The sequence below is a fragment of the Bos javanicus genome, chromosome 11, assembly GCF_032452875.1.
Source record: "Bos javanicus breed banteng chromosome 11, ARS-OSU_banteng_1.0, whole genome shotgun sequence".
Lineage (NCBI taxonomy): Eukaryota > Metazoa > Chordata > Mammalia > Artiodactyla > Bovidae > Bos > Bos javanicus.
The window spans coordinates 26,351,310-26,365,086 of NC_083878.1; the positions used below are offsets into that span (position 1 = coordinate 26,351,310).

At 40.9% G+C, this 13,777-nt stretch overlaps 1 protein-coding gene and 1 non-coding gene across 2 annotated transcripts in view; one reads left to right on the forward strand and one right to left on the reverse strand.

Moving 5' to 3' along the window:
• Positions 1-13,777, forward strand: part of PLEKHH2 (pleckstrin homology, MyTH4 and FERM domain containing H2) — a 524,875-nt gene that overhangs the window by 331,916 nt on the left and 179,182 nt on the right. The gene's annotated exons all lie outside the window — the stretch shown is intronic.
• TRNAS-GGA (transfer RNA serine (anticodon GGA)) lies at positions 1,648-1,720 on the reverse strand. Its single transcript has one exon. It is a non-coding gene; the product is annotated as a tRNA-Ser (tRNA).

Below are 13,777 nucleotides of genomic sequence, written 5' to 3' on the forward strand. Positions count from 1 at the left end.
ATCAGCAAGTTCTGTCAGCTCCACATCATGTCATACTGCACTTCCAAACACTTGCTGCTGTCTGCCTCATCACCTCTCACAATTATCAGCTCTCACCCAGACTGCTGAAATAGTCTGCTAACCATTCAGCCACAGTATGTTTTCTACATAGCAACCAAAGAAATATTTTTAAAACATAATTGAATAATTTAATTCCCCTAATCAAAACTCTTTATGGCTTCTCCATTACACTGAGAACAAAAATCCAAAGTCCTTACTCTGGTCACATGAGCTCCTCTCTGATGTGGCCCCTGCTTGTTTTCACAGCTTCACCAACTTGCTGTCTGTCAGTGCCTGTTTCCCCTCAAACCAGCCTGCCTGTGATGCCTCCAACATGTGTAGTTTGTCTCTCAGATGTTGTAGTCCAGGTTTCATTTATAGTAACAGCATACCACGTATGGAGAGCCTACTACAGGCAAGCCAATACCTAAGGCATTTTACATACATAATTTTTAAATTCTAACCATAGGTGTTATTATTATCTCCTCTTTACGAATAAAGAAACTGAGGCTCAGAGAGCTTAGGTAATTTGCCTAGGGTAGCAGAGCCAGACAGTAGTTGAACTGGGATTCACGTCCATGTGTGTCTGGTTTTAAAGTCTAAACTCTTCCCACTGCATTCTGCTACTTCTTTGTGATCACAATAAGCTAGCGTGGATTTAACGCCCTCAGTAAAATGTTACTTTGAGGGGTGTGTTGTGTGTGTGTATGCTCATCTCCTGATATTCATTATAAAGTTAACTTAAAGCTTTTCAAAGAAGTTGCTAAGGAAATTGATCCTGTTTTAAACTCCTTGGATTCCTAGAAAAGGTGTGTGTGTGTGTGTGTGTGATGGGGATACAGCATCTTCCCACCTGAGGGATGGAGCCTGCAGGGCCGGGGAACAAGCCCCAGGGTATCAGCTGCAGTGAAGGCTCTCTTTTGTCTCCAAATGCTAATAGTTCTGGATTCAAAATCTTTTCTCTCTTTGACTGGACCCAGAGATAATAAAAAACTTACAGCATATAATTTGGCATTTTACTGGTATGGTAGGCTCACAAAAATTTTGTTCTCCCTGACAAGGCTCAGATAATTCTATCAAAATAAATCTCTGAAGGAAAAAAGCTTTCTTTTAAAGTCTATGAGAAGCCTTTTCAAGAACAAAAATAACACTTAAAATGGATATTCTATGTATCTTCTTTTTCTTCTCTTTTTCAGAAGAAATTCTACCCTTTCTGATAAGAGAAAATAAAAATGTCAGGGGGGGGGGAAATGTCAAAATTTGGCAATTGTAGAGAGTGGAAATTTCCTCCAACACTGTACTTTGAATTTTAAAGAGTTTTGGGCACCGGTTGTGCAGGAGTCAGATTTTCACAACTACACGTATCCTTCTTCAGTGCCCACGTCCATGAGTTCTGCACTCAGTCATCAGACGTTGACTGAGAACATGACTGTGTTAGGGATCTCCAAAGAAAGAACCAATAGGGTGTGTATATATATGAAAGTGAAGTTGCTCAGTCGTGTCCAACTCTTTGCAACCCCATGGACTGTAGCCTACCAGGCTCCTCTGTCCATGGGATTCTCCAGGCAAGAGTACTGGAGTGGGTTGCCATTTCCTTCTCCAAAGGATCTTCCTGACCCAGGGATTGAACCTGGGTCTCCTGCATTCCAGGCAGACGCTTTAACCTCTGAGCCACCAGGGAAGCCCTGTATATATATATACACATATATATAGTTGTTTAGTTACTAAGTTGTGTCTGACTCTTTGTGACCCCATGGACTGTAGCCTGCCAGGCTTCTGTGTCCACAGGAATATACACATATATATTCTTGCCTGGGAAGTATATGAGTCAGCAACAACAACAACAAAGGAGAAAATATTAGAGGATTTGGCTCACAGGATTATGGAAGGCAAGAATTCCCCAAATCTGCCATCCACAAGCTAGAGGACCAGGGAAACTAGTGGGATAATTCAGTCTGAGTCTGAAGGCTTGAGAACCAGGAGTGTTGATGTACAAGGGCAGGGAAAGATGAATGTCCCAGCTCAGATAGAGAGCTACTTTGCCCTTCTTCCACATTTGTTGTTCTATTCAGGCCCTTAATGGAATGGATCATTCCCTCCTACACTGATGAAATCATTTTCTTTACTTAGTCTACCCATTCAAATGCTAATCTCATCTGGAAATACTCACAAACAGACCTAGAAATATCTAACCAGCTATCTGGGCATCCTTCAGCCCAGTCAAATTGACACATAAAATTAACCATCACAGTAGCTATTTCAAGTGCCACATAATTTAACATCTCCTCTAATGGTCTCTCTGATGTCTGCTCTCTCAAGTTTTGTGGACACTTCTCTGTCCAAAATGTGCTTGATGAGAGATGGCCAGTATCTTGCAGCTCGACCTCACAGGAAGGGTGAGTAGACAAACTGAAATTTGTATGATTTCTGTAAAGTCACATTTACCATATGTTCAACATTGAGCTGGGTAGTGTGATGGCTACAGTGGGGAGGAAGAAGAGAGTAAACACTCACTTATTGAGAGCCTATTGTGTGCCAAATAATTTTTAATGCATATATAATTTCATGATATATAGGTTAAGCATTTTTCTTCATAGTTGAAGAAGAAATGAGGCTTTAAAAGGTTAAGTACCTCAACTCAAGCTAGGGAATGAGAGAGTGAGAATTGAGATTGAGAATTGTCTGATACTAAAACACATGCCCATTTTATTGTACTACATTGGCATAGGCACAACTAAAGTTGAGGTTCCCTTCTAAATGTGCTATGATCCAAGATGAAATACCAAATTTTTCAAATAACAAATTCTGAAGGAATTTGGAGAAGAGGAAAGTGAAAGTGAAAGTTGCTCAGTCATGTCTGATTCTTTGCAACCCCATGGACTGTAGCCTGCCAGGCTCTTCTGTCCATGGAATTCTCCAGGCCAGAATACTGGAGTGGGTAGCCATTCCCTTCTCCAGAGGAGCTTCACAACCCAGGTCTCCAGCATTGCAGGTATATTCTTCACTGTCTCAGCTACCAGGGAAGCCTGGAGAAGAGGAAGAAGTAGGTAATCGGATTATCAAAGAAGATCACATGGAGGAGACAGTGTAGGAGCTGAACCTTGAAATCTGGGTAGAGTTTATATGAGAAAGTAGGAAATTCAGAGGGGAATTACAGCCAGGGAATCAGAATGAACTGAGAACTAGAGGAGATTGATAGTCACATGTGAGGAGTGAAAAGGCAATTGCTCTCTGCTGCTGAGAGTGTATGCTGAAAGGAGATCAGGCTAGGCAAGTATTGTGACCAGGTTGTAGAGTACTTTCAAAGCTAGGTAGAGTTTTAACTAGAGAGGTATGTGGGAGAGAGTGGATAGCCAATTTGCCTTCCAGAGAGGGGTCTTTTATCATCAATTGATACATGGTAGAACTTTCAGTGTACATAAATACTACATTGAAATATAAGCCATAATTTTGTTCTTCAATATTGTAAAAATTAAATTTTCTCTTAAAATAGAAGATAAATACAACTATGACCATTTTGACATAGTGTACAGAAGGACCTTCAACTCATCATCATCACTGTCTCAGAAATAGGAGAAACAGTTATGTCTACTTATGGCTCAGATGGTAAAGAATCTGCCTGCAATGCAGGAGACCTGGGTTCAGTCTTTGGGTTGGGAAGATCCCTTGGAGAAGGGAATGGCAACCCATTCCAGTATTCTTGCCTGGAGAATCCCATGGACAGAGAAGCCTGGCACATTACAGTCCATGGGATTGCAAAGAGCCAGAGACAGGTGAGCGACTAAGCAAAGCGAAACACTGGTTGTCAGCACCATGGACAGCGACGCTGTAGCCGCATCATCTCCAGGCAGAGGAATTTAGCCTTGGTGAAGTACATCTGTCGTACTAAACCAGTGAATGGAATGCAGTCTTTCGGGAATTTCAAAGATGAATCTTTCTACCAAGCTTCTCTTTCTTTGAACTCCCACCTGGGAGAGGAGAGCCCCACGTATGCTCTCTATAGAAACTTGATGTATAGATGTGTACAGATGTACAGAAAACTCAAAGCTTTCAGAAAATGGAAACTAATTCTTTTCACAAAGATTAAGGACCCTGGAATAAGAAAATGGGTAGTGGCACTTTTTATACTTCTGAACTCAGTTTTCCTTTATTACCAAGACAACTCAGTTATCCTTCCTATTCAGCTCCCTAAGACTAGTCAATCCTTTCTAGTCTGAGGCCCCCAGTTTGCCTCCTACTGAGGCCCAGAATAGAAAAGGACAAGAAAACTGCAGAAGCTGCATGGCCTCATTCTAAGAGTGTATTTTGAGATTATTTCTAGTTTCTTAATTCTTATCTGCAAACTTCTCAATCAGACTTAGCTTGAGGTTAAACATCTGAAGCTGGACTCAGGATAGTATTCTTTGCTTAAGAGAGGAAAAAAAGGAAGGAAAGCTAAGTGTAAATGGATTTAGTATCTATAAAAAGCATCTGAATCATAACTGCTCTTTTTTAAAGGGGCAATTCTGTTACTGAGGGACATTATCAGGTCTGCTCGTACTGGAGATGCTAGACTCTGATGGGACTTCTTCCTGATCTAACAGATCTTCAATGCATAAAACAGTCTTATTGTTCCAAGTCTTTACCATGACACCCATGGGGTCTTCTTCCATTCTTTTGCTCTGGGCTGACCTTATACTAATGCCTATCACCCACTGGACTTCTCTTGTCTAGTGCTTTGCCCACATCAGAACTTTAGGGCCTCCACACCATAGTTCTTACTGTCTCCTCTGCCTGCCATGCCCTAAACACTCCTCACCTTTGTCTCTTCTGAAGATTTTGCCTATTGTTTAAGCCCTTACTATTCAGAGGCTTTTCCTAAGCTCCCAACTAAATAAGGAGCCTTAAGGTCCCATGGTATCTAAAACACATAGCTTTGCATGTTGGTGCTTCATGCATCTGGATTCTCTCTCTTCCACTAGAGGGTAGATTCCTTGAGAGCAGGAACTGTGATTTATATTGTATGTACCACAAGCCTTCCTGGTAGCTTAGTTGGTAAAGAACCCGCCTGCAATTCAGGAGACCCCGGTTCAATTCCTAGGTTGGGAAGATCCACCAGAGAAAGGAGAGGCTACCCACTCCAGTATTCTTGGGCTTCCATGGTGGCTCAGCTGGTAAAGAATCTGCATGCAATGTGAGAGACCTGGGTTTGATCCCTGGGTTGGGAAGAGCCCCTGGAGAATGGAAAGGCTACCCACTCCAGTATTCTGGCCTGGAGAATTCCATGGACTGTATAGTCCATGGAGTTGCAAAGAGTTGGATACGACTGAGCAACTTTCACTTTCACCACAAGCCATCCATAGATATATCTCAAGTTTAATTATTTGGAAAAATTCTGTCAGGCTACACTTGTGTACCAGTCCTTAAATTAGACCTTCAAAATAGATTCTGAAGGCTGAGAACCTCTTAGAAGAGAAGGAAAAACAGACAGGACTTAAGTAGATTGCCACCAGTCACCTCCCCTTGCCTCTCTTGAATTCCTTTGTAGTAAAGAGAAAACAGTGTTGGCTTCCTCATTTAATCATTACTGTGATTTTTGAGACTCTTAAAAATTAACTTTACTTAATGCTTTTCTAAAATGCCACTTGACAACAGTGTACAGGTATTTTACATAACTGCTGTATACCAGAGGCATCTTCAATAGAATGTAGTGATCAAAATCCAGATCATAATAATTATATCCCGTCAGGGTTTCCATTATAAGCTCCTCTCCAGAAGGGTTTGTTACCCATTTGTTTAATTTGTATCAGGCTTCAGCCTGACATGCAAGTTCTCAGTCTGACTATAATGTAGGGAATCTTTTTTTTTTTTGCCTCAAAATATACATTTTAATCAGTAGAGCAATTCTCTATGCAGAATACTGAATTTCTTTGCTGGGGAAGCAGACTCAGTTATTTACACTTGACATTCCTATCAACACTAGGTATTCATATCTACCTGGAGCAACTCTGATGGTCAAGGCTGCAGCACTGCTCAAGGTCCCCTGTTAGCCATCCTGTGGATTGGGTGTCAATCCTGGACACAGTGATCCAAGGACTCTCAGGAACATGAGTCACTCGTGAGTGTTTATTACCCTGAATTTAACTGTTAAAGAGAGGGGGAACGCAAGGCTTTCCTCAGCCAGGATGCCCAGCCTCCTGTTATCTGCTGACCTCAGCTAGCAGTGGATCCTCAGGAAAACTAAAGGCTCCCCAGGAATCAGTCTTATTCTCTTGCCTCTGGGTTTTGCCTCAGCTGTTGGAGACCCAAGTTTACTGTCCCTTCACCCCTCCTAATTCTGAGTAGGTTATACCTGCCAGGGTCAGGGGTTAAAGGAGAGAAGTACTTGCTCCTCACAGATCTATTCTGAATGGAGGACATTCCTGGTCTTCTTTCCCTCAAGTCCTATTCCTCTTGATATTCTCTTTGTTTTTAGACATATCTAGTGGGTTTTGCCTTCCTTATCTTTACATTGAATTTTCCTGGGGAACTTCTGTGAAATTAAAGCATAGATAAAGGCAGGGACTGGAAGAATAGAGGAAAGGTAAAACCGAAGGTGGTTCGTTTTGAGTCTCACAAGTTGGTTGTGGGAATTCCTCCTAGAAAACTTTCTATTTAGAAACTTCCTGCTTTGGGAATTCTACCAAAAGACTTGCTGTGTATTTCAGGCCAATTACTTATTTACTCTGTTTCCTTAGGTGTCAGGGGAGGGGGATTCATTATTTAATGCACTCAGCAAACATTTATTGAGCAAACAGGAAAAATACAAGCCCTATCCTTATGCTGCTCACAAGCTAACTGAAGTCATAAGCAGTGAAACAAGCACTGACAATATGAAAAAGGAAATATAGAGCCAGAGGGAAAAGTACAAAAACTCCAAACTTGGGGAAGGTTTAAAGTTGTTTTTCCACAACATTTTTGCTGAGGCCCAAGAATGAGTAAAGGTTACCTGGCAAGAGAAAAAGTGCGATCCAGGCTGAGATTCCAAAACAGAGGGCCTGGTCTGCAGCGGCACCCCTCATATGTTGGATACTCAGAGCAGATTCTTGTTAAATACTCCCTTCTGTATTCAACACAATTATTCAGTAATAACTGTAGATGAAACAAAGGAATAATAAAATTCATCACATGAACAAGATTTTTGTGACTCTGTATGGGGGCCAGATGTTAACTAGACTTTCTGTGGTGACCATTTAGAAATATATACATGTATTAAGTCATGTTGTAAACCTAAAATGAATGTTATGTATTAATTATACCTCAGTAGACACACACACACAGGAAAAATGGCCAGTGAAAAGTATACAAAGTGAAAGCCTTATATTGAATTATCATGTGTATAATCATGCCTGTAAAACTTTAAATGAAACAAAAATATATTATTATACAAAAAAGAAAAAGGTAATAAAATAGCACTTAAAATTTGACAAGTACTTTTCTTGAAAAAGAGGAAAAACTTATACCTACTTATTGGTCTGTAGCTAAATTAATGCTAATATTATAGTTTCTGGTTTTGAAATGTAACTTCTGTGTCTTTGTCAATGAGTATATCAAATGGCTCTTCTTTGCACATTACCACTCAATAGTCAGTATAGCCAGATTTGTCAGCATTTCTTCACTTGTAGACGATCAGAAAAAAATTTTTCTCAATAATCTTATCTATTTATTTTTGGCTGTGCTGGGTGTTCGTTGCCGCACAGGCTGTTCTCTAGGCGTGGAGAGCAGGGGCTCCTCTCTAGGTATGGTGCACAGGCTTCTCACTGCAGTGGCTTCTCTTGTTGCGCAGCACAGGCTCTAGGTGCCTGGGCTTCAGTAGCAGTGGCACGTGGGCTAAGTTGCTCCGGCCTTTAGAATCTTCCTGGACCAGGGACTGAACCTGTGTCCCCTGCATTGGCAGGCAGATTCTTAACCACTGGACCACCAAGAAACTCCTACAAACTTATTCTTGAGACAAATGTGCATGTACAAGTTGAATTCATACTCATGGGACACAACTGTGTAATTGAGCATTCCAGATTAAGTTTCATGAATAATAAAATCCTCGTCAAAAGAAAAGTATTAAAAATGGCTTAATATGAAGGTAGCGTGTTTTATTAAAATTCAACAGATTCCACAGCAATTATTTAGAAGTTAGACCTACTGAAGAGGCTTTGTATTTTATCAGTGCCTTTCAGCCAAACACAACCAGAGATGTGACTGTATTGTAGGTGAAGAAGTTGGGTTTATCATTGCAGTGAAGATGTCTCAGTAAGAGGGTGTTGAAAAGAACCTATTTGAGGGAATTCCCTGGTGGTCCTGTGGTTAGGATTCAGGACTTTTACTGCTGGAACCCATGTTCCATCCCTGGTTGGGGAACTAAAATCCCTCAAGACACATGGCACAGCAAATGAAAACAACAAACCTTATTTGGTTTGGATTTAAGCTGTGGTTGGGTAATTTGGGGGAGGGTCTAAGGAAGCAGGGGCTCCCTCTGGATCAGGTGCTGTTAGAAAGTGGAGCAGTTCTGTAATGGGGCATCTCAATAAATCTTATCTATAGGGACAGTTAATCATGTTAGCCAGGAGACTGGGAGAGATGGTGCTTCATGTCGTATAGAGACCTTGTCTGAAGTGGACATTCTGCAGGATCTTTATGTTTGACAGGAGAACAGTATGGCCTGGCTGTAGCAGATCAGTGTGTCAGATGTTGAGCCCACTTGGTCGTCTTTTCCTGGAAATCAGGGGCTGTTCCTTTTCCTCTTTCCCTCCCTGTAATCATCTAGAATTGCCAGTATACTGAAAGGTTTCAGAACACGCCACCCCTGAATCTTCCACTTTGGCATATTGATTATTTTGAGCTGGAGTCACTTGAGAAAACAGCAGATGCAGGCAGGGCTCTGTGACCGCTCCCTTTGTATCTAAAAGCAAGTCATAACATCACTCTTGAGAGAGACGTCCTCCCTGCACCAAGAAGAGAACATTCTCATCCCAGGAGACAGGGAGCCAGTGCCGAAACGGATCTATACAAACAAACTACTTAGATACCTCTGGTCTTCCGTTAGTTTCTCTCACATCCTTCCTGGTCACTGTCCCACGATTCACTGGCCGTAGCCCATACCTCTTTGTCTTGTCATCTCTCCACAATGTATCATTTATTTGTTTAAAAGGTGCATAAGATTTCAGTTCTAACTGCTTTTGTGAGTCTTCATTTTACTTATAAAAAACTCCTGTGTGCACATAAAAAATGTTAAATAAAATATGTATGCATTCCTCCTGTTAATCTGTCTTAGGTCAGTTTAGTTCTTAGGCCTAGCCACAGAACTAAGGAGGAGGATAGAATGGAGTTTTTCTTCAATGTTTTTTATTTCTTATTCCTTAAAAATTGATTTTCAAACAATACCTGGGTAGGGGCCTGTGAACTTATGTTTTAATATGGGCCTTAGGGAATTCTTGCCAGGAATTTTGGGAAATATTGATCTCTTCCTTTTCCTTAAAAGGGAAGCTTCATAGTAGATAATTTAATAAAGCTTAAGGGTACCTGGTTAGTATTTGGAGGAAAGAATACAACTGGATCATTCTGTATAGCATGATGAAGTTTGGATGAATGCCTTGATAGCTCTATACAGGAGTTAGATTATATTCAAAAATTTTACATATATGCATGCATATATGCATAGGCTATGCTGGGTCTTCGTTGCTATGTGTGGACTTTCTCAAGTTGTGTCGGGCAGGAGACGGGGGGAATGGGTCTCTGCTTTCTCTTTCAATCAGAACTGTTCCAACAGAATTGGTTTTAAGTGTTGGTACTCCAAATGAGATTTCCTTTCTAACAAAGAAGTCTGTTGTTAAAATGTTTGAAAAACTGGCCTTGGTTGTCACAGACCAGAGTACCTGGACTATATTGTTTTGGCCTCCATATGTTTATTTTTAAAAAAATAAAATTCATCAATATTGAGAGGCATTAAAAAAAAAAAAAAGCAGCTTGCAGAAAAACATTGTTGTACTTACTATACTAATACATTGTAAGAACATACCATAACCCAGTGCGATGTCCCCTTTATGAGAACTTTATGGGACCAAATGCTTGTGTCTCAGAACTATACATTCTGTGCTACTATTGAGCAAATAGTGAAATACGTGTTATTCTGTTTTCCTTTTTGCACTGGCTACAGGAAATCTTAGAGCCAGATTTTGTGTTCAACCTTATTTTTAGCACCCCCCCCCCACCTCTACCCTTTGCCTAGATTTTCTCCTTTAATTTTTTCACTGTATATCTTAGTGAGATGTCTTAAGTTCATTTTTTAATAAGGAGAGGTGGAAATCTTCCCAGCCCAGGGATCAAATCCACATCTCTTATGTCTTCTGCATTGGCAGGTAGGTTCTTTACCACTAGCACCACCCTGGAAGCCCAGATAAATAAATAAGTAAGTAGTAAATAGGAAGTGATTAACATTTGAGTGATAGTGGAAACTGAGGCAGTGAATGGGATCACCCAGGGAGGGCACAATATGAGAATGGACCAGGGTCAAGGATCGAATCCATAGAACAGCAAATTTCTGTGGTTGGCTGAGGAACAGGAAACCGAAGAAAGCAAGCTAGCAAAGGAGAGCATTCAGGAAAGAGGAAGTGCTCAGTGATGTCTGAGAGTAAAAGAGTAAGATAAAAACTGACAAAAGATAATTGGATTTAACAAGCCAGGAAGTTAACAGTAGTACGTAAGTGTTAGTTGCTCAGTCGTGCCCGACTCTTTTCGACCCCATGGACTGCAGCCCACCAGGTTCCTCTGTCCATGAGATTTTCCAGGCAAGGATACTGGAGTGGGTAGCCATTTCCTTCTCCAGGGGATCTTCCCAACCCAGGGATCGAATCCAGGTCTCCTGCCCTGCAGGGAGATTCTTTACCGACTGAGCTACAAGGGAAGCCCACAGTTTATCTTAGTTTTTAAAAATAAAGGGTGTTAGTTGCTCAGTTGTGCCCAACTCTTTGTGACCCCATGGGGTATAGCCCACCAGGCTCCCCTTTTCACCCCCAAACTAAAGCTACTGAGAAAAATATGCTCATGAAATGAATGAAAAACAGATCCTAATATTTCAAACAAGCTAAAAGAAAAATTCAAAACTGATAGAAGATATAAAAGAATGACAATTTAGAATCCAAAATTCCAAAATCAGGAAATTTTGGAAATGAGGTGATAAACCCAGGAAATTTTTCAAATTAAAGGGAAATTTTTATTTCAGAAATAAAGACTAAATTAGGAAAACACAAAAGAGAATAGTAAGCACAATAGATAACTAAGTGAAGAGAAAGAGAGAGTGAAAAGGAAGAAAGATTTTTAAAAAGATACAGGCCACAACAAAGGAAAGAGCTGAACATGTTTCTTAGGGGAGAGACAGAAAATGGAATAGGAGGATCAGGGGCAGTTAGAATTCTTCGAGTACACGTTGTTTTCTATATTTGACTTTGAAACCACATGACTGTGTTGCATAGTTATAAAACAAAGTTTTAAAAAGCAATCCTGAGTGTAAAAATAGAACAAAGTGAAGTCACTCACTCATGTCTGACTCTTTGTGACCCCATGGACTGTAACCTACCAGGCTTCTCCGTCCATGGGATTTTCCAGGCAAGAATACTGCAGTGGGTTGCCATTTCCTTCTCCAGGGGATCTTCCCGACCCAGGGATCGAACCCAGGTTCTCCTGCAATGCAAGCAGACGCTTTACCCTCACACACATATACCATAGCCTGATTTAATCTCTAAAGATTTCAGTGTTCTTCAGTAATTCCAGCCAAAGTTCTTCCAGGTTCAGTCTTGATTGTTCCTATGAAAAGTCATGAAAGACTTAGTATCCTCACAATAGACTTTTTCATTGGAAGGGAATTAGTAGAACTTTTAAAATGATCCCTTCACATCTCCTATAGCCCCTGTTGGTAGGAATACTCTTGCTGGAGGAGCAATATAGAGCTTGGAGGCAGCTGATTTGGGAACTTGCCTGATTTATTTTTCCCGCCTGCTTTTATTGGGTTAGTAATCATCATTAGTTGTACATCAATAGTCATAAATTAATAAATAAATTCATTTTTAAGAAGAAAGAATAATATTACAAAAAAAATAAAGATGATTATAGACCCTGGTAGAGAGATGAATTGTATATGGCCAATACTAGTCTCAAACTTAAAGTGGAATTTATGGAATTAGTTTTTAAAGCACAGTGGTTCTAACACCTCTGGAGTTGATTCTTGGCTCTTATTAGCTAAGAGACCTTGGGGGAAGTCATCAGAGACCTCCATCTCACAAGTGAAACCTCTTCTGTTATGGCTGGGGCCTCTAGGAAGCAGATTCTGAGAAGCAGTTTGGCAGTCAGTTTATTTATTAGGGAGTCCTCTTGTGATTAGTCCTTATAGAAGGGAGAAGAATTAGGATTGGATAAGGGAGAAATTGGGCTGTAATACTCTCCCAACAAAGGCCTTAGCCAACCCCACAGGGAACGCCGGCATCAGGATGACCCTTGGAGTTGTCCCAAGTCAGGCTGGTCTTGATACCGCCACCTTGATCAGAATTAATAGTTGCCAGCTGTCCCTGGAAGGAAGCATGACCTTGGAGGAGCAGTTTTCTCACTCAAGGCTAATAACTGAGGGCCAAATTCCAGCAGCATTCCAGCAGCTGGAGAAATAAGTTCTTCCTGAAGTGGGTTTGGACCATACATCACAGCATCACTAAAATCCCCAAAGGCTATGGAGGCTCAGCCAAAGTGAAGACTAGATCCCAAAGGATTATTGTCCCCTGCTGTCCGCTTCCCATGATTTATTAGTTCATGTTTGCCCATCTCAGTTTATTTCTGAGTACAGCAAACCTTTCACAGTAATTGCAATGCAAGAGGAAAAGGTGTTGTCTGGAAGAATAAGCTATCTGACTAGAGAGAAGGCAAAAGGGGAAGTTATACAAGAATGACCCTGTTGTCGTGGCTGGTCGGCTTACAGTGGGAGGGAAGTCAGAATGGATGATAGATCTACCAGAGGTCACAGAGAATGGCTGGTAAGCAGGTGCCGTATTAATTCTGAATCAGATTTAAAGGTCACGATGCGAGGTTCCTTTTCCATCCACTGTATGACTTCCTTAGATACGTTGAAAAATCACAGGAGGAGAAAGCTTGGTCATCCTCATTCTCCCCAGCTGCTCCTCTGGATCCCACTGTTCTCATCCAGGACCTCCAGTGCAAACCCAGAGAGGAGAATGAGAAAGAAAATATCTTTTAAAAGTGATGATAATATTCCCATTCTCTGCTCACCCTGGAGGCTTATTTTGAATATCACAGTGATTTAACTTGTTAGCAGTTTAATTCATTTTTAAAAGATTAACCAGACCAATTATTCATCAGATTTCACCATCTTTGTCAGCCTCAATAAGGGTCCTTTGTTAGAGTGATTAATGTGTGTTAATTGTAGCTTCTCTCAGAGCAATAATTCGATCGCACAGTATTTGCCGAATCTATGGAAATCTTGGAAATGCTTTGACAGCTGAACTATTCTTGGGAAATGAAAGTAAAGGAATATATGTAACTAACAAGAAGTGTTTTATAGCATATCATTAATGTGGATTTTCCCTCTCTGCCAGACCTTGCTCAGCTTCAGAAGTCCACGAGGCTGCTTGCTGTGCATGTCAGTTTGCCATCCAGGAACAATCAGGAGGGAGAGCTCAGTTAACACAGGCGACTGGACTTTCTCCAGTTAGTGTCCTCAAACATG